The sequence below is a fragment of the Odocoileus virginianus genome, chromosome 9, assembly GCF_023699985.2.
Source record: "Odocoileus virginianus isolate 20LAN1187 ecotype Illinois chromosome 9, Ovbor_1.2, whole genome shotgun sequence".
NCBI lineage: Eukaryota > Metazoa > Chordata > Mammalia > Artiodactyla > Cervidae > Odocoileus > Odocoileus virginianus.
Genome location: NC_069682.1, coordinates 36,208,401 through 36,226,804, shown reverse-complemented (window position 1 = coordinate 36,226,804; position 18,404 = coordinate 36,208,401). Strand labels below are relative to the sequence as shown.

General features: G+C 43.5%; 1 protein-coding gene and 1 non-coding gene across 4 annotated transcripts in view; one reads left to right on the top strand and one right to left on the bottom strand.

Moving 5' to 3' along the window:
* The window catches only part of RIN2 (Ras and Rab interactor 2), a 227,673-nt gene that overhangs the window by 201,675 nt on the left and 7,594 nt on the right, over positions 1-18,404 (bottom strand). The window lies entirely within an intron of this gene.
* Positions 17,850-17,919, top strand: TRNAA-UGC (transfer RNA alanine (anticodon UGC)). The gene has a single exon. It is a non-coding gene; the product is annotated as a tRNA-Ala (tRNA).

Here is an 18,404-nt window from a genome sequence, read left to right as displayed (position 1 = left end):
AGGGTTTTTTCAAATGAGTCAGTTCTTCGCACCAGGTGGCCAAAGTATTAGAGTTTCAGCTTCAGCATCAGTCCTTCCAAAGAATATCCAGGACTTATTTCCTTTCAGATTGACTGGTTTGATCTCCTTGCAGTCCCAGGAACTCTCAAGAGTCTTCTCCAACACAGTACGGTGGATTCACAATGTAGTGATAATTTCTGCATGCACATATATCCCCTCTTTGGGGGATTTCCGTCCCATTTAGGTCACCACAGACACTGAGCAGAGTCCCCTGTGCTATGCAGTTATCATTAGTTACTTATTTTATACATATTAATGTATATATGTCAATATCACATTTCCAATTCACCCTACCACACCCCCTGCCATTGATATATATATATAGAGAGAGAGATATATATATATATATATACCCCCTTGGTATCATATATTTGTTCTCTATGTCTGTGTCCCTGTTTCTGCTTTGTAAACAAGATTGTCTGTACTTAATTTTTTCAGATCCCACGTAAATGCATTAATATATTTGCTTTTCTCTTTCTGACTTACTCCACTCTGTATGACTGTCTCTAGGTCCATCCACGTCTCTGCAAATGGAATAATTTCATTCTTTTTTGTGGCTGAGTAATATTCCATTTATATATGTACCACATCTTCTTTATCCATTCGTCTGTTGATGGACATTTAGGCTGTTTCCATGGGTATATGATTATTTCTCTTGTGGATGATTTGGTCTGAGGTTCCGGAGGGCAAGGGGTGGATTCTAGAGCATGGTGACTGCACCATTAGGAATGAAATCTCATCCCAGCCCTCTCTTTGAAGTCTCTGTCTATTGTGACCCAGGATATTAGACAAGTTGTTCACCATGTAGCCAGTGCAGGAGCGACCCAACCTTGGGCTTCATCAGAAAGCTTAAGACTGGGACCCAGGTTCTCAGTTCCTGCACTTATAAGGGTTATCACGTTCAAGGACAAAGTAAACAATTCTCCCAAGAATTCTCGTGTCACTTACTTTTGCAAAAAGCAGTAGATATTTAAAGACCTAAAACTACAAAAAAGAAAACCACCTGAGGATAACTCAGTTCTTTTCCAGTGGAAAGGTCAGTTTACAAGGCACATTTAGACAGCAACCTAATTCTTCTTAAAAGAGACATGTTCTGGGGCTATTAATGTCCTCTTTAAAAACCTTCCAAAACAAAACTACTGAAAAAGGTGCTAGTAGTAAAGAACCCACCTGCCAATGCAGGAGATGTAAGATATACGGATTTGATCCCTGGGTTGAGAAGATCCCCCGGAGAAGGGAATGACAACCCACTCCAGTATTCTCTCCTGCAAAATTCCATGGACAGAGTCTGGCGGGCTGCAGTCCACAGGATCGCAGAGTCAGACGCGACAGAGCAACAGACGTGCACAAACACACACCCACACACACACAAGGTATTGGGCGAGCTACTCCTCTAACACAGTCCTTTCTTCTGACACTATTCATTCTGGATAGCCATCACTGCATAACAAATCACACAAGACTTGGTGGCTGAAAACAACCAGCATTTTATTACCTGGTTTGCGAGGGTCTGGAATTCAGGTAGGGCTTCACTGAGCGGTTCTGGCTGAGAGTCCTCAATGGGACTGCAGCCGGAGAAGAAAGCAGCTGGGACAAAGCTGGGGTTGGGGGAGCAGCCAGGCATCTTTCTCTTACTTCTTGTAGGTTCAGACCATGCAGTCTCTTCCCTCAGACTAGTCTGGGCTTCCTCACAGCATGGCGGTCTCAGAATATCCCGAAGACAAGGTGGAGAAAGCATCACCTTTTCCAACTCATCCCCTAAGGTAATACAGTGTTATTTCTGCCACATTCTACCGGTTACAAGCGAGACTCAAACCTGCTGCTGCTGCTAAGTCACTTCAGTCGTGTCTGACTCTGTGCAACCCCATAGACGGCAGCCCACCAGGCTCGCCCGTCCCTGGGATTCTCCAGGCAGGAACACTGGAGTGGGTTGCCATTTCCTTCTCCAATGCATGAAAGTGAAAAGTGAAACTGAAGTCGCTCAGTTGTGTCCGACTCCTAGCGACCCCATGGACTGCAGCCCACCAGCCTCCTCTGTCCATGGGATTTTCCAGGCAAGAGTACTGGAGTGGGATGTCATTGCCTTCTCCGAGACTCAAACCTAGCCAGATGCAAAAAGAAAAGAGTAGAGTTTACCCCGAATGGGGTGGGAGGACAAAGAGAACAGGCACAACGGTGATGATGGTGTGTCTGTCTTTAGAGAAATACAGTCTCTCCCAGCCGAGAGTTAGCTTTGTACAGCAGATGCCTCATTTAAGGAAGCCATGGACAGTCTCGTTTTCTAGGTACGTAAACCAGACAAAGCATTTCTAAGCTGCTTTTAACACAGAGGAAGGGAAGAAAACATCAAATCCATTGAGTTTTTTTTTTTTTTTTTTAGCCTATATGCAACTTTAAGCTCCAATACTTTGGTCATCTGATGTGAAGAGGTGACTCATTAGAAAAGACCCTTATGCTGGGAAAGATTGAAGGCAGGAGGAGAAGGGGACAACAGAGGATGAGATGGTTGGATGAAATCACCAGCTCAATGGACTTAAGTTTTAGTAAACTCCTGGAGATGGTGAAGGACAGGGAAGTCTGGCGTGCTGCAGTCCATGAGGTCACAAAGAGTCAGACACAACTGAGCAACTGAACAATAATAACAAGAGCAAATGCAACTTTAAAGAATATAACACATGGAAAGTACTTTGTGAACTATAAAATACAGCCTAACTTGTGGTCATTCAAAGCAATTTGGAAATGTCTCTGAAGTTCTCTCTCTCTGAAATTGTGATATATTATTAATGGAAATGACACTCTCCTTGGCAAGTTTTATCTACTTAACAAATACCACTTGAGCCACCCTAGGAAAGTATTTGGGTAATTCTTAGAGTCTTTTTTAAATAGAGAACTTGGAAAGTAAAAACCATCACCAAGACTAGCCTAATAAACTGTTTCTCCTTGGAAGAGGCAGTAAGTACAGCTGTGGGCAAGGAATGTTTGCCTTGGGCTGCGGTTTAGTAAAGAAAGGACAACAAAGTAGGTGCCAGGTGACCGGTCACTCTGCTCTCTCTGGAAGGGAGGGCCCCATGGACATCACAAGTCCATTCACGGAAGCTGAAGTTTATTTCTTCTTCTAGGTTCAGCCAACTCTCATTTCACATCATCCTGGGTTTTGTCCATTTTAACTCTGATTTTTAAAAATATCTTCGATTCAAGGTTGACATACATAAACATATATGTGACAAATCTATATGTATGACAGCCTTGAATCAAGAATTTATAAAAAGAAAATGCTTATCTCAGGATATTTAATAATGTTGGAATGCTGTTTGCTATTATCTTCTGTTTGGGGGTGTGTAGATGTGTTTATGGAGAAGGAAATGGCAACCCACTCCAGTATTCTTGCCTGGAGAATCCCATGGACAGAGGAGCCTGGCAGGCTACGGTCCATGGGGTCGCAAGAGTCGAACACAGCTTGGCGACTAAACCACCACCACCAGATGTGTTTAGAGAGGGGTGAATATTTATCCCCTTAAGTGTTTTGATTCCCAAACTGTTTTCTTCCGATCGCAGCTCTGCGCGTGCATTGCCTGCCGCGTTCTGTTCTTTTTGTAATGGATTTTCTTTCCTGGACCAGCAGTGAGCAGATAAAGAGACAGGAGCCTCGGGTGGCTAACGAGGTTTCTCGAGTCACATGCGCCCTCTGCTGTTAATGTGGTGAAGTGCACTTTCTTTATTGCACGGAGCGCTTCTGGGCGATTCTAGTCTGCTTTTACAATACTCTTCTTCTTTTTTTTTTTTTTAATCTCTGCAGGACTCCTCCAATTTTACCCCATTCGCTGTACTTTCTACACATCATCTACAAGAGGCAATGCCCTTTCGGGGTTCCCTTCCTTCTGTTTTGAAGCCTCGGGTTCCACATGCATTCCAATATTTCTACTCAGGACAGAACTTGTCTTTCTAGGGGTGATGTTGACTGGTTTGGGTCACCCCACACTCCCGAGAGTCCTGTCCTTTGCTCCAGATTTTCTCTGCTGTCTCTGCCCAGTGCTCCTGACAGGGATGGGCTCAGAGACGCCTGGCTGGACTTGGGTGTTTATCTCATTACTCACAGGAAGTCCTCCCCCGGTTTCAAACCCCATTTACTAACTCTGTGACTTGGGACAAGCTCACTTAACTTCTCAGAGCCCGTGTTTACTTGCCTGTAAAATGGAATCAAGGAACTGATTTCACAACACTGTTCAGGGACCCTGAATGGAGTGACCTCCATAAACTTTCCAGCACACTGGGACCTGTTTTTCTTTTAATCACAGCCTTTTCAAAAATTCTCATCAGAAAAGTTCTATTCAACTCAGACCTTTTTTTTTTTTTTTTTTTTTTAATCATAACCACCCTTGGAAAAACCAAAAAATGACAACTAGGAGCAAAACTATTTCTTTTCCTTCCCTGAATCCAGCCCCTCTGGGATCACTGTTATTCTCAGGCTTTTTATTTTATTTTTTTTTTTCTTTTTTTTTTAATTTTTATTAGTTGGAGGCTAATTACTTTACATCATTACAGTAGTTTTTGTTATACATTGATATGAATTAGCCATGGATTTACATGTATTCCCCATCCCAGTCCCCCCTCCCACCTCCCTCTCCACCCGATCCCTCTGGGTCTTCCCAGTGCACCAGGCCCGAGCACTTGTCTCATGTACCCAACCTCTCAGGCTTTTTAAATGTAACATTGTCCTCTGTGATTTCAAGAGCAAAAGGAGCAAAATGATGCTGTTTGGTTTTCTGTGGGTTTTTTTTTTTTTTTTTTTTGGTTGTTGTTGTTGTTATTATTTAATTTGAAAAAATCAGAAAAAGATCAGTTTGAAATTAAAGTAGCCAACAGACTAGAAGCAACAAACTCCCAAAACAAAACACCAAATGGCCAAAAATAAGTCAGTCTTAGAAGTACAATTTACAAAATTGCTTATCTCATAAAAACAAAAACATGAAATGCTTTTCCTTCTAGATTAGACTGTTTTCTCTCCAGAAAGAGGAGAAAAAAAGCAACCAGTGATGTGAGATTAAAATAAAATGTAACTGTTATCCATCCCAGCAAGGGGCTTCCCAGGTGGCTCAGTGGTAAAGAATCTGCCTGCTGATGCAGGAGACTCAAGTTCGATCCCTGGATCGGGAAGATCCCGGGGAGGAGGAAGTGGCAACCCACTCTAGCATTCTCGCCTGAGAAATCCTATAGACAGAGGATTCTGGTGGGCTATAGTCCACGGAGTCACAAGGGATCAGACATGACCAAGCAACTGAGTGCACGCACGCGTACACACACACACACACCCAGAAACATCTAAAGAAATGTCCCACAGGGCATCAGATGTGGAGTGTGTGAGTTGTAAAAACTTGGGCACATAATTTAACTTTTCTAGGACTCAGTTTCCCCTTCTGAAAGTTAGATGCTATGCGTCAGCAATTTCGGGGTCTTTTGTTTTGTTTTGTTTTTAAACTTAAGTCTTTATTGAATTTGTTACAATATTGTTTATGTTGTTTATGTCCTGGTTTCTTGGCCATGGGACATATGGGATCTTTGCTCCCCCATCACGGATCAAACCTGCACCCTCTGCATTGGAAGGCAAAGTGTTAACCACTGGACCAGCAGGGAAGTCCCTCCGGGTCTGTTGTTATCTGAAGTTCTTTGTTTATATAAATGCTCACGCAAATTTAATTCTCCATCTTGTCTGAATACAATACTGCACCTGTTTTATAACACCTGTCAGGGAAGAACATTCATGTAGATAAGCCACAAATTTGTAAATGCCCGGGGCAGTAATACCCCCTGCATTTCTAAAGTTGTCTCTTTAGAAAATAAAGTCTCAAAGGAGACTTCATTTTTCCTCCCCCACCAAAATAAAAATCTACTCAGCAACATCTCAGAGACACGATTTTTTTCTTTTCATTGAAATGATAGCTTCTATATTATTATTTACCTTTCTGGGAATTTCATTCAATTTGCAGGAAAATAATACCCCATAAGACTGGACTGTAGCACATGTCACTCGTAATCAGAGATTCCCTCCCAATATTCAATTATGTTTTCGTCTGTTTTTAAGAGTGAAATCTGACTTAAAAAAAAAAAAAAAAAACTAAAGGCCTGGGGATGTCATAAAGCAAGGCTTTGCTCTCCTTGAGCAATTTCTTTGTTTATTCACAGTATTCTTAAGTCCATGTGGAATGACAACTTCACCAGAGCCATGAAAGATTTCATGCGAATAGGAAATCCCCTATCACAAAGAAGGTTGATTCTCAGCTGGACACAAATGCAAAGTTAGAGAAAAACGTTGGCAAATGTTCCTGCTGTGAGTCAAGATGCTGCAGTTTCATATCTAGTTGACAATTTATAAAAGCCTCTTTAATCCCTATAGTGTCATTTTAAGGTAACTGGAATGCAGGATTTAAAATTTCGTGTGCAGAAGTAAAAAACATGTGAAGACAGCAGTGCTCAGGTTTCAAACCACCTTTTCCTGGGTGGCACTGGGCTACCTCACCCTGGCTCTGTACTGGGGCAGAGACCCAGCAGAGGTGGGCAGCAAGCCACAGGCAGGAGGGGCCAGGTGAGGTGGGGGTGGGGAAGGGCTCCCTGGGCTTAGAAGGGAAGCATGTGTGTGGACCTGGCCACCAGTGTGGGGGTCAGCCCCACTCCCGGAGGTACAACTCAATCAGAGCTCCAGCCCCCTCGTCATCAGCATCCTTCCCTTACCAGCTTCACCAGGATTTCCACAGCCTCTGCCTGCATCCTCAGTCCTTTTAAAGGCTCTGCATGTAAACAGAATGAACAAACAAAAAAACCCCAAACCCTCTGCCACTAATGATGGAGAAAGGAGGATTAAAAAGCACTCTCTCTTGCTTCTAAGATCAGAATTAAGGGTGCCCGTTTTCACCACTTCTATTCAACACAGTACTGGAAGCCCTAGTCAAAGCAATCAGGTAAGGAAAAAAATAAAAGGTACCCACTGGAAGGGAAAGAGCAATCTCTGTTCAGAGATCACATAATCTTATGTGAGAAGATCCTGAATATTCTGCAAACAATTAGAACTAAGAAAGAATCCAGCAAAGTTGCAGTGTACAAAGTCAACACACAAAAATCAGTTGTGTATACAAAAAGTAAATTTAGAAAATATTTCCACTCAGAATCACATTAGAAAGAATATGATATGTAGGAAAACATTTAAATTTTGCCAAGGGGGCAAAAGATATACACCAAAAACTAGAAAATGTTGCTGAAAGAAATTAAGACACAAATAAAGGGGAAGACAGCCAGTGTTTATGGACCGGGAGATTTCATATTGTTAAGACATCAATACTAACCAGATGAAAGGCAACCCCTAAGAAAACACCAATGCCATCTTTTTGCAAGAATCGAAAAAATCATCTTAGAATTCATATAGAATCTCCAGAAACCTTGAACAGCCAAAACAACCTTGAAAAAGAACAAAGTTGGAAGACTCACACTTCCTGATTTCAAAATGTACTATAAAGCTACAGCATAAAGACAAAGACAGACATAAAGAGCAACAGATTAGAACAGAAAGCCCCCAAATAAACCCATGCATATATGGTGAAATAATTGGTGCCAAGCTGGTTCAATGAGGGAAGTCCTTACAACAAAGACCTTTGACTTTCCTAGCACAAAGACTCGGTGCTGGGAAAACTGGATATCCACATGCCAAAGAGTGCATTTGGCCCCTTATACCATATACAAAAATTAACTCAAAACAGGTCAAAGACTGAACTGTAAAAGCTAAAATTATGAAACTCTTGGAAGAAAATATAGGAGAAAAACTTCAAGATATTGAGTCTGGCAATGATTTCTTGGTATGACACCAAAAGCACAGACAACAGGGAAAAAAATAGATAAATTGGACTACATCAAAATTAAAAACATGTGTGCCTGAAAGGACACAAGCAATTAAGTGAAAAAGCAACCCACAGAATAGGAGAAAATAGTTACAAAGCATGTATGTGATAAAGGATTAACATCCAGAATACAGAGAGAACTTCTACAACTCAATAACAAAAACAATTAGGTTTAAAAATGGCAAAAGGCTTGAGTAAATATTTCTCCAAAGAAGATATACAAGTGGTTGACAAGCAAATAAAAAGATCATCCATGTAACTAACCATTAGAGAAAGGCAAATCAAAACCACGAAGAGACACTGTCATCTATTAGAATGACTATTATCCCCCCTCCCCCAAAAAACCCCACAAAAAACAAAATAACAAGTGTTAGCAAAGATGTGGAAAAACTGGAACCCTTGTAAACTCTTGGTGGGAATGCAAAATGGTGCAGCTGCTATGGAAAACAGTAGGGCAGTTCCTCAAGAAATTAAAGAATTACCATAGAATTACCATATTATCTAGCAATTCCACTTCTGAGTATACACCCCTAAAAACTGAAGACATGCATGTTCATAGATGCGTTATTTACAACAGTCAAAAGGCAGAAGCAACCCAAGTGTCCACTGATAGATGAACAGATAAACAAAATATGGTATTACATACAATGGACTACTATCAGCCTTTAAAAGGTAGGAAATTCTGACACATGCTATAATATGGTTGAACTTTGAGGACATGATGCTAAGTGAAATAAGCCAGTAATTCATGTGGTAAATACACAGTGTTATTTATGCTATATGAAGTAGGCTGATAAACAAGACAAATACTGTAGTATTCTACTTATATGCAGTACCTAGAGTTGTTAAAATCAGAGACAAAAAGTAGAAAATGCCAGGAGCTGGAGGGAGAGGAATGGGGAGTTATTGTTTATTGGGTATTTCAGTTTGGAAAGATATGAAGAGTTCTGTGGATGGATGGTGGTGAGTGCTGTGCAAAACTCTGAATGTACTTAATGCCGCTGAACCATGCCCTTAAAATGGTTAGAATGGTAAATTCTGTTATATATACTGGAGTGGGTAGCCTTTCCCTTCTCCAGGGGATCTTCCCAACCCAGGAATCGAACTGGGCTCTCCCGAATTGAAGGCGGATTCTTTACCAACTGAGCTATAAGGGAAACCCAAATTCTGTTATATTTCACAACTAAAAGAAAAGGAAAAGCTACAACCAGTTGGTTAGCTGAAATGATGAGAATTTGGCGGTCCACCAGCAACCCGGCCTTACAAATAAAATGAGAAGACAGTCAAAGGCAGGCTGGGGCGGGGGTGGGGCGGTGCACCTGGGCCCTCACCCCACCACTGCCTCCCTGCACTCCCTTTCCTATTTCATCAACTCGCTGCAAAAAAATTAATGGTAGACTTTAGGGCACAGAAAAGACGGAGGCTTGAGGACACCTAGGAAACTGTTTAATGAACGATAAACATCACAAAAATATTTGTGTATTTCTATTTCAGAAGGAAATTGTGCAACCAGATTCCTTGGGTATTTCTCTACAGCCATGGGTGGGGGGAAGGATCAGACAACAGTGGGGGAGGGGGGCGCAATCAGAGGTCACAGGCTCCTGGAGGCACCGAGTCCCACATCCACCCACACCCTCCGTCATGAGACAGAAAGTTCCTCAGCCGGCTGACTCTTGAGAATCAGGCTCTGTCCATGGATGCACCTGGGGCCATACTGTCCAGCCCCCATCAGCTTGAACTTGAGCAGGTCAGGTCACTGGTGTGACCCAAGCCTCCGTCTTCCCCATGTCAAACAGGTACAAGAAGCCTACCCACCTTTAGGACTGGCAGGAGCAGACCTGATAAGACGGCACATGGACTGTGCAGACTCAGCAAGGTCAGTTCTCACCAGGACTCCCAGTATGGTCAGCCCTCAGGATTCTATCGACAGGTTCCTGCCAAAATCAAGTGGTTTCTTCAGTCTCAATGGAGAAGTCTTCAGCCTTTCTCCATCAGACTGGGAAACCCTGAACCCTGTGTTAGAGGGCGCCACATGTGAAAGTTCTGAGTCCCAACTGCCTAAGGGGCTCTGTCTGCTGGGAAGACAAGCAGCTAAGAGAAATGAACCAGCATCATCCCTTGAGCTGAAACATTTTCAACCTGTGCACGTCGTCTCAAATACTTTATTTTTGACTGCACTTTGATGGGGCTCATGGGGGCTTCTGGGATCTTAGTTCCCTGACCAGGCATCAAACCTGCACCCCCTGCGTTGGAAGGCAGATTCCCAACCACTGGACTGCCAAGGTAGTCCCCCCTCCCATATACTTTCAGTCATCTCCAGATTACTTATGATAGCTAATATAAGGGAAACAGTTGTAAATACAAAGTAAATGCTACAAAACAGTTGCTGTGTGCTAAGTCGCTTCAGTTGTGTCCAACTCTTTGTAATCCCACGGACTGTAGCTTGCCAGGCTCCTCTGTCCATGGGATTTTCCAGGCAAGAATACTGGAGTGGGTTGCCATTTCCTTCTCCAGGGAATCTCTCCCACCCAGGGATTGAACCCAGACCTCTTACGTCTTCTGTATTAGCATTGGCAGGCAGGTTCTTTACACTGGCGCCACCTGGGAAGCCCAAATAGTTGCTGGTACACAGCAGATTCAAGTTCTTGTTTGGCGGAAGTTTCTGGAAATTTTTTTTTTTAATGTTTCGATCCAGTTGGTTGAATCCAGAAATGCAGAAACAGCAGATTAGAGGGCAACAATAGCATCCTCCTCCTCACAAGATATGAAGATGACCTGGACGGGGGCGATGGCCGGGAAGACTCAGAGAAACACGAAATGGGTACCGCACCTGTTCATTTCAGGGCCTGACCCATGGTACTCAACAGCACTTTGAAAGAATGCAAGGGTTTCACTCCCTTCTAACCTCTTTTCTAAGTTAGGAATGCTCTTCTCTGGGCACTTCCAATTCCTTCACACGCCACGGTGGCAGCCCACCTGGGGCCAGAGGGGGGGCGGGGGGCACGGGGAACGGCTTTTTCTGCCTAAGTATTCCTCTCCATCATCTGCAATCTTGGACTTCTTGATCTTTTCCCCACTCCTCTACTTGAAAAAATATCACTTTATCACACGTTGCTCCAAGAAAAATACAATGTGCCCAGAGCACATTCCTGTCTGACTTCCTCTGGAAACACAAGTCAGGGTTGGTTCTACTGACCGCAAATGTTGTCACCCATCTTCTTGAACAATCCCAAGGCTCTCCCCCGCTTCAGTGCCTGGCTCAGGGGGGCAGGGAGGGGCAAGGGATGCTGGAGCCAGTTCAGATGCAAGCTGAGTTCAGAAACCTGAGTTCTGCCCGCATCAGTCTTCTGAGGGAAAAAAGAGTATAGAGATCTGCAGAGATCCCCAGCTCCTGCCCCGGCATGATGGCAGGGGTTCCACAGTACAGAACCCCAGGCTTCCAACAAAGGAACCACCAAGGTCACGGTGTTGGTCAGGGGGAAAGCAAGGGCAGGTTTGTGAGTTTTCCACAAAGCTAAATTTTTATATTTTTAATAGGCTGTGATCAGCACCACTGTACTATCTGGGGATCTGAAAGTTTTGCTACACATTTCCCCAGTCAAGTCATTTGGTCTCTACCTACCCTGAGTCAGCAGAATGAAAAGCTGTGGTTCATTAAAGGTCAGCCTCTCCAAGGACTCAGCACGTGGCGATCACTGAAAACACTGCAGTGGTTTAATGGACAGCACATCTCCAAACCAGCAGTCAAGACACCAGTCTGCCTGTCATTTCTTTAAGACTTCGCCTCCCATTCTCAGCTTCCATACGCTGCTGGGAGGGTGCTGAGAACTCCCTGCCCTGAGAACGAGGCAGGAAGGCAGGAGAGAGGCAATTCCTGTCTGGCACTTTGACCACAGAGTAACCACTCACCTCCGAGAATACCCGACTCCTGACCATGTGAGCTGGTCACACTTCCTGCTCATTTGATCAGTTTCCAACTTTACATCCTGTTATGGGTTGAATGATACCCCTCCAGAAAGATCAGTGGGAGACCTGACCCCCAACACTTCACTGAACGGGGCCCCTTATTTGGAAATAGGGTCCATGAAGATTTCATCAGGTTAAGATGAGGTCTTTGGATGGTCCCTAATCCAATATGACTGGGGTCCTTATAAAAAAGGGAAATGTGAACACACACATGCAAAGACAGGACCATGTGCAGACCCGGAGGAAGGACTCCATGGAAGGATGGGAGGGGAGGCTGGAGGCTGAGAACTGTTTGACAGTTCCTCTCAACCAGAAGGCAGGAGAGGAATCCAGACTGTACCGTCCTTGGCACCTTCAGAGGGAGTCACGGCAGCCCCCAGAAATCTAACATACCTTAGTATTTTCACTAAAAGATGCTCTTGAGACATGATAGAATGCTGCTAGGAGTGTAGGTCCTGGCATTTGACAGACCTGGTTTGTATTTTGGCTTCTCCACTTTTGTGCTGTGTGACCACACACAAGTTTCTTAACCTCTCTGTGCCTTGGGTCTATGATCTGAAAAAAAGAGGGAAAATAAAACCACTTCCTGTGTCCCACAGGGACAATACATGAAGTAACCATCTCAAAGGCACTCGGTGCCCCTGGTTGGTATGACCATCAGTTGGGATCCTGAAGCCTTTGCCAGGGGAAGCTCATATCTCCCGTAGCCCATGGCGAGCTCCGTGGTCACACGGCCATGTGCTCAGGAAGGCCCCACTCTTGGCTTAACGCTCTGCTGACACTTTCTTGAAATTATTAATAATTTTTTACCAGGGCCCTCATTTTCATTTTGCCTGGAGCCTTGCAAATTACGTAGTGGTCCTGCCTGGCCCCTTCAGTCACATACGTGAGTTGAAAGCTTGTGGTCCCCGGTGTGTGCAGGAGAGCATCCTCTTTAAGAGTGAAGCGACTTTCCAGGATCGGGAGCCTTTTTTCTCTTTAAGCATCTTTATCCCTCAGCCCATCGCTCAAGTCCTTCTGGAGGCTGCATTCAAATATCCCAATGTCTTTCAGTTCAGTTCAGTCACTCAGTCGTGTCTGACTCTTTGCGGCCCCATGGACTGCAGCACGCCAGGCTTCCCTGTTCATCACCAACTCCTGGAGCTTGCTCAAACTCATGTCCATTGAGTCGGTGATGCCATCCAACCATCTCATCCTCTGTCATCCCCTTTTCCCCCTGCCTTCAACCCTCCCCAGCATCAGGGTCTTTTCAAATGAGTCAGTTCTTTGCATCAGGTGGCCAAAGTATTGGAATTTCAGTTTCAACATCAGTCCTTCCAATGAACACCCAGGACTGATCTCCTTTAGGATGGACTGGTTGGATCTCCTTGCAATCCAAGGGACTCTCAAGAGTCTTCTCCAACACCACAGCTCAAAAGCATCAATTGCTTCGGCACTCAGCTTTCTTTATAGTCCAACTCACATCCATACATGACTACTAGAAAAACCATAGCTTTGACTAGACGGACCTCTGTTGACAAAGTAATGTTTTTTAATATGCTGTCTTTTTAATAAGTCTTTTTAATATGCTATCTAGGATGGTCATAGCTTTTCTTCCAAGGAGCAAGGGTCTCTTAATTTCATGGCTGCAGTCACCATCTGCAGTGATTTTTGGAGCCCAAGAAAATCAAGTCTCTCACTGTTTCTATTGTTTCCCCATCTATTTGCCATGAAGTGATGGGACCAGATGTCATGATCTTAGTTTTCTGAATGTTGAGTTTTAAGCCAACTTTTTCACTCTCCTCTTTCACTTTCATCAAGAGGCTCTTTAGTTCTTCTTCATTTTCTGCCATAAAGGTGGTGTCATCTGCATATCTAAGGTTATTGCTATTTTTCCCAGCAATCTTGATTCCAGCTTGTGCTTCATCCAGCCCAGCATCTGGCATGATGTACTCTGTATATAAGTTAAATAAACAGGGTGACAATATACAGCCTTGATGTACTCCTTTCCCTATTTGGAACCAGTCTGCTATTCCATGTCCAGTTCTAACTGTTGCTTCTTGACCTGCATGCAGATTTCTCAGGAGGCAGGTCAGGTGGTCTGGTATTCTCATCTCTTGAAGAATTTTCCACAGTTTGTTGTGATTCACACAGTCAAAGGCTTTGGTGTAGTCAATAAAGCAGAAGTAGATGTTTTCTGGAACTCTCTTGCTTTTTCGATGATCAATGACTTTACCTCTATCTTAATTGAAGCATTACCTGTACTTATAATGTATTTAAGAAAAAAAAAATCCCTCTTGCAGAAATTTGTTCCAGGTTTGAGGAAAAGAATGAAGAGAAAGAGCTTTCATGGCTCATGTTCTACCTGACTTCATGGCCTGAGCCCCAGCACCCTGGGCTGGTGCTACTGAGAGAAGCTCCTACAGAAACTGGCAGGCTGCCTCACAATAGGCAAGCTTTTATTTTTAGCTCAAAGGGATATTTGGCCTCTTTAGTCACTGTGCCCAAGGCTTCAAGAATCTTTGTGCCTTAACTGTTTAAGTCAACAAAGTTGTATTAAGTACATGCTAGAGACGATGTGGAGAAAAGGGAGCCCTCCTACACTGCTAGTGAGAAAATGAATTGGTGCAAGCCCTATGGAGAACGGTACGGAGATTTCTCAAAAAACTAAAAATAAGAACTATTGTATATCCACTCCTGGGCATATACTCAGAGGAAAAAATGTAATTCAAAAAGACACATGTACCCCAGTTCTTTGCAGCACCATTTACTATAGCCAGGACATGGAAGCAATCTAAATGTCCATCAACAGATGAATGGATAAAGATGTGGTATATATACACAATGGACTATTAGTCATAAAAAGGAATGAAACTGGGTCATCTATAGAGATGTGGATGGACCTAGAGTCTATCATACAGAGTTAAGTAAGTCAGAAAGAGAAAAATAAATATTATGTATTAGTGAATATGTCTGGAATCTAGAAAAAATGGTACAGTTCAGTTCAGTTCAGTCGCTCAGTCATGTCCGACTCTTTGCAACCCCATGAACTGCAGCACGCCAGGCCTCCCTGTTCATCACCAACTCCCAGATCTTACCCAAACTCATGTCCATTGAGTCAGTGATGCCATCCAACCATCTCATCCTCTGCCGTCCCCTTCTCCTCCTGCCTTCAATCTTTCCCAGCATCAGGATCTTTTCCAATGAGTCAGCTCTTCGCATCAGGTGGACAAAGTATTGCAGTTTCAGCTTCAACATCAGTCCTTCCAATGAACACCCTTGACTGGTTGGATCTCTTTGCAGTTCAAGGGACTCTCAAGAGTCTTCTCCAACACCACAGTTCAAAAGCATCCATTCTTCTGTGCTCAGCTTTCTTTATAGTCCAACTCTCACATCCATACATGACCACTGGAAAAACCATAGCCTTGACTAGATGGACCTCTGTTGACAAAGTAATGTCTCTGCTTTTTAATATGCTGTCTAGGTTGGTCATAACTTTCCTTCCAAGGAGTAAGCGTCTTTTAATTTCATGGCTGCAATCACCATCGGCAGTGATTTTGGAGCCCAAAAAAATAAAGTCAGCCACTGTTTCTGTTTCCCCATCTATTTCCCATGAAATGATGGGACCGGATGCCATGATCTTAGTTTTCTGAATGTTTAGCTTTAAGCCAACCTTTTCACTCTCCTCTTTCACTTTCATCAAGAGGCTCTTTAGTTCTTCTCTGCTTTCTGCCATAAGAGTGGTGTCATCTGCATATCTGAGGTTACTGATGTTTCTCCTGGCAATCTTGATTTCAGCTGTGCTTCATCCAGTCCGGCATTTCTCACGATGTATTCTGCATATAAATTAAATAAACAGGGTGACAATATATAGCCTTGACATACTCCTTTTCCTATTTGGAACCAGTCTGTTGTTTCATGTCCAGTTCTAACTGTTGCTTCCTGACCCGCATACAGGTTTCTCAAGAGGCAGGTCAGGTGGTCTGGTATTCCCATCTCTTTCAGAATTTTCCATAGTTTGTTGTGATCCACACAGTCAAAGGCTTTGGCATAGTCAATAAAGCACAGATAGATGTTTTTCTGGAACTCTCTTGCTTTTTTGATGATCCAGAGGATGTTGGCAATTTGATCTCTGGTTCCCTGACTTTTCTAAAACCAGCTTGAACATCTGGAAGTTCACAGTTCATGTATTGCTGAAGCCTGGCTTGGAGAATTTTGAGCATTACTTTACTAGCGTGTGAGATGAATGCAATTGTACGATAGTTTGAGCATTCTTTGGCATGGCCTTTCTTTGGGATTGGAATGAAAACTGACCTCTTCCAGTCCTGTGGTCACTGCTGAGTTTTCCAAATTTGCTGGCATATTGTGTGCAGCACTTTCACAGCATCATCTTTTAGGATTTGAAATAGCTCAACTGGAATTCCATCACCTCCACTAGCTTTGTTTGTAGTGATGCTTCCTAAGGCCCAGTTGACTTCACATTCCAGGATGTCTGGCTCTAGGTGAGTGATCACACCATCGTGATTATCTGGATCGTGAAGATCTTTTTTGTATAGTTCTTCTGTGTATTCTTGCCACCTCTTTTTCATATCTTCTGCTTCTGTTAGGTCCATACCATTTCTGTCCTTTATTGAGCCCATCTTTGCATGAAATGTCCCCTTGGTATCTCTAATTTTCTTGAAGAGATCTCTAGTTTTTCCCATTGTTTTCTTCTATTTCTTTGCACTGATCACTGAGGAAAATTTTCTTGTCTCTCCTTGCTATTCTTTTGAACTCTGCATTCAAATGGGTATTTCTTTTCTTTTCTCCTTTGCTTTTCTCTTCTCTTCTTTTCACAGCTATTTGCAAGGCCTCCTCAGACAGCCATTTTGCTTTTTTGCATTGCTTTTTCTTGGGGATGGTCTTGATCCCTGTCTTCTGTACAATGTCACGAACCTCCATCCATAGTTCATCAGGCACTCTTGTCTATCAGATGTAGTCCCTTAAATCTATTTCTCACTTCCACTGTATAATCATAAGGGATTTGACTTAGGTCATATCTAAATGGTCTAGTGGTTTTCCCCACTTTCTTCAATTTAAGTCTGAATTTAGCAATAAGGAGTTCATGATCTGAGCCACAGTCAACTCCCCGTCGTGTTTTTGCTGACTGTATACAGCTTCTCCATCTTTGGTTGCAAAGAATATAATCAATCTGATTTTGGTATTGACCATCTGGTGTTGTCCATGTGTAGAGTTTTCTCTTGTGTTGTTAGGAGAGAGTGTTTGCTATGATCAGTGCATTCTCTTGGCAAAACTCTATTAGCCTTTGCCCTGCTTCATTCTGTACTCCAACGCCAAATTTGCCTGTTACTCCAGGTGTTTCTTGACTTCCTACTTTTGCAAAAAAATGGTACAGATGATCTTATTTGTGAATCATAAATAGAAATACAGACATAGAAAACACACCAAGGAGGAAAGGGGTGGGGGTGGGTGGGATGAATGGAGAGTTGGGATTGACATAGATACACTGCTGCTGCTGTCCGACTCTGTGCGACCCCATAGACGGCAGCCCACCAGGCTCCCCTGTCCCTGGGATTCTCCAGGCAAGAACACTGGAGTGGGTTGCCATTTCCTTCTCCAATGCATGAAAGTGAAAAGTGGAAGGGAAGTCGCTCAGTCGTGTCTGACTCTTAGCGACCCCATGGACTGCAGCCTACCAGGCTCCTCCGTCCATGGGATTTTCCAGGCAAGAGTGCTGGAGTGGGGTATAGACTGCTATGTATCAAATAGAGAATGAATGAGAACCTACAGTATAGCTCAGGGGATGCTACTCGGTGCTCTGTGCTGATCTAAATGGGAAGGAAATTCAAAAAAGAAGGGATATATAAACAAACAGTTAATTCTCTTTGGTGTACAGCAGAAGCTAACACAACACTGTAAAGCAACTATACCCCAATAATTTTCTGTTTAAGTATCTGCTATGGATGTAGCTCAGTGGTAGAGCGCATGCTTTGCATGTATGAGGCCCCGGGTTCGATTCCCCGCATCTCCATTTGGACTTCCCTGGTGGCTCAGATGGTAAAGCATCTGCCTGCAATGCAGAAGACTCGGGTTCAATTCCTGGGTTGGGAAGGTCCCCTGGAGAAAGAAATGGCAACCCACTCCAGTACTCTTGCCTGGAAAATTCCATGGACGAAGGAGCATGGTAGGCTTCAGTCCATGGGTTGCAAAGAGTCGGACATGACTGAGCAACTTTGCTTTCACTTTCTTTATAGATATGCCAGTGCTACTCTGGCAAAAACCAGACAAGCCTGCAACTTTCCCAGTGCATCTCAGATGCAAACAGGTACTGGGAAGATGGACTGATAAATGGAGGACGACTTGAGATCAATGGCTATGAACCCTTGACAAGCTTGTGGTTTTCCAGCCTGTCCGCCTTCCTGGGGCAGACATAGACCAGGGGATAGGTTCAGACAGGGGAGTCCCCTGAGAAAGACGACAACAGAATTCACGTGTATGCCAAAGAAGGGCTATCAC